This window comes from Mustela putorius, unplaced genomic scaffold (assembly GCF_011764305.1).
Source record: "Mustela putorius furo isolate JIRA1106 unplaced genomic scaffold, ASM1176430v1.1 tig00000640_pilon_pilon_pilon, whole genome shotgun sequence".
Taxonomy (NCBI): Eukaryota; Metazoa; Chordata; class Mammalia; order Carnivora; family Mustelidae; genus Mustela; species Mustela putorius.
The window spans coordinates 6,496,277-6,498,821 of record NW_025421432.1 but is presented as its reverse complement, the minus strand read 5'-3'; the positions used below and the strand labels follow the sequence as shown (position 1 = coordinate 6,498,821).

General features: G+C 41.3%; 1 pseudogene; it reads left to right on the top strand.

The window, feature by feature from the left end:
* Positions 1-384: 384 nt before the first annotated feature.
* On the top strand, positions 385-1,624 carry LOC101681491 (annotated as a pseudogene).
* Positions 1,625-2,545: the final 921 nt, after the last annotated feature.

Genomic DNA, 2,545 nt, shown 5'->3' with positions numbered 1-2,545 from the left:
AAGAAAGCAAAAACAACACTTTAAGCTACTTTGAGAATAAAATAAACAGTTTTTTAATGATAAGTCTTTTTTTTTCACCTCAAGTGTCTCTCACTAAGGAAAGAGAAACACTTCTAAGTTCTAACAGAAAGCATGAGAGGAAAATAATTACTTTATTAGTAAGCTGTGGAGGAAAGAGGAAGAGTTTTATTGTCACACAAACCTGTAGTCTCTCAATTTCCAGGGATGCAGCAAAGAAATTTTTAGTGAGATGATGATGGGAATGTCCTAAGTTCTGTAAGACTTGGTCTCTTCATTGGTAAAATTATACAATATCTCAGATGCCCTTTTCCTATAGGAGCTTCTGGGTTGAGAGGAGTGTGACCCTCTCCTCTCTCCATGATAATGTTTGCTCATTCATTGATATCTGTGTACTCTGAAAAGAGTGGAATCATCTGGCAAAAATATTATTTTGTCTGCTGTGTTCAAGGCTCCCATTCAATCTGATACCATGAAATTTGTTCACACCAACTTAGCCATATGCTGTCAGTGAATTAGCAGGTCATCAAATCACTGCTGAGTCTTAGGCAGAGCTGTGGCTTGAATTCCCAGAGCTCAAGGCAGTGGGATACACTGTTCTGGCCAGGGTACTTTTGGAAATACCTGTCATGGTGGGCACATGTTTGCACCAACCCAAACCTGGCACTGTTGGCCTCGCAGAGTGAACACAAAATAGAAGCGATATGCCATCTGCTCTGCCCTGGCTGCCTCAGCCTTACTAGTGCTGATCATGTCTAAAGGTCATCATATTGAGGAAGTTCAGAATATTCTTTGGTGACTGAAGGTAAAGTTGAAGACTACAAGAAGTCCAAAGAGGCTGTTCTGCTTCTTAAGAAACTTAAAGCCTGGGATGATATCAAAAAGGTCTATGCCTCTCAGCAAATGAGTGCTGGCAAGGGCATAATGAGAAACTGTTGTCGTATCCAGTGCAGGTGATCCTCCATCATCTACTGTGAAGATAGCAGTATCATCAAGGCCTTCAGAAACATCCCTGGAATTCCTTGACTTAATTTAAGCAAACTGAACATTTTGAAACTTGCTCCTGGTGGGCATGTCGGATGTTTCTGCATTTGGACTGAAAGTGCTTTCCGCAAGTTAGATGATCTGTATGGCACTTGGCATAAGGCTGCATCCTTCAAGAGTCTCTACAACCTTCCCATGCATAAAGTGCTTGATACAAACCTTAGCAGAATCTTGGAAAAGTCCAGAGATCTAAAGAGCCCTCTGAGCACCATGTAAGAAGAGTCATCGCAGGGTCCTGAAGAAGAATCCATTGAAGAACCTGAGAATCATGTCGAAGGTAAACCTGTATCAAAGACCTTGTGCCAGAATACCATTCTTCGCCAGGCCAAGAATCACAAACTGTGGTTGGATAAGGCAGCAGAAGCCATAGAGGCCAAATCAGATGAGAAGGGGGTTCAAGGCAAGAAGCCTGTAGTAGGGATGAAAGGAAAGAGGCTGTTGGTGCGAAGAAGCAGAAGAAACCTGTGGTGGGGGAGAAGGCTGCAGCCAACAGAAACGAGCAGCTGACAAGAAGCCTGCAAAAAAGAAACACAGTGAAGAAGCCTGGTGCCTAAAAACTTAAATTTATTCTATAAAAGTCAAATCATTTTGGACAGCTAATTTTTTTTTGAGGTTATAAAATATGGTTTTCTTGAGTTCCTTAAGGGCCTTTAGCTGCTCTGTGTTCTTTTATTTCCCATTTTATTAACACACAATGAATTATTTGTTTCAGGGGTACAGGCCTTTTATTCATCAGTCTTATATAATTCACAACACTCACCATAGCACATACCCTCTGCAATGTCCTAGCCACCCCATCCCTCCCACCCCCCTCTACTCCAGCAATCCTCAGCTTATTTCCTGAGATTAAGAGTCTCTTATGTTCTGTCTCCCTCTCTGGTTTTGTCCTGTTTCATTTTTTCCTCTTTTTCCCCATGATATTCTGCCTTATTTCTAAACTGTTTTCCAGAGTGGTTGCACCAGCTGGCATTACCGCCTACAGTGTAGTAGAGTTTCCCTTTCTCTGCATCCTTGCCAACATCTATTGTTTCCTGACTAATTACATTTAGCCTTTCTGACTGGTGTGAGGTGGTATCTCATTGTGTTTTTGATTTGTATTTCTCTGATTCTGAGTAATATTGAGCACTTTTTCATGTGTCTGTTGGCCATTTGGATGTCTTCTTTGCAGAAATGTCTGTTCATGTCTTCTGCCCATTTCTTCATTGGATTATTTGTTCTCTAGGTGTTGAGTTTGGTAAGTTCTTTATAGATTTTGGATATTAGCCCTTTATCTGATATGTCATTTGCAAATATCTTCTCCCATTCTGTCTGTTGCCTTTGGCTTTATTGACTGTTTCCTTTGCTGTGCAAAAGCTTTTTATCTGGATGAAATCCCAATAGTTCACTTTTGCCCTTGTTTCCCTTGCCTTTGGTGATGTTTCTAGGAAGAAGTTGCTGCGGCTGAGGTTGAAGAGGTTGCTGCTGTGTTCTCCTCAAGGATTTT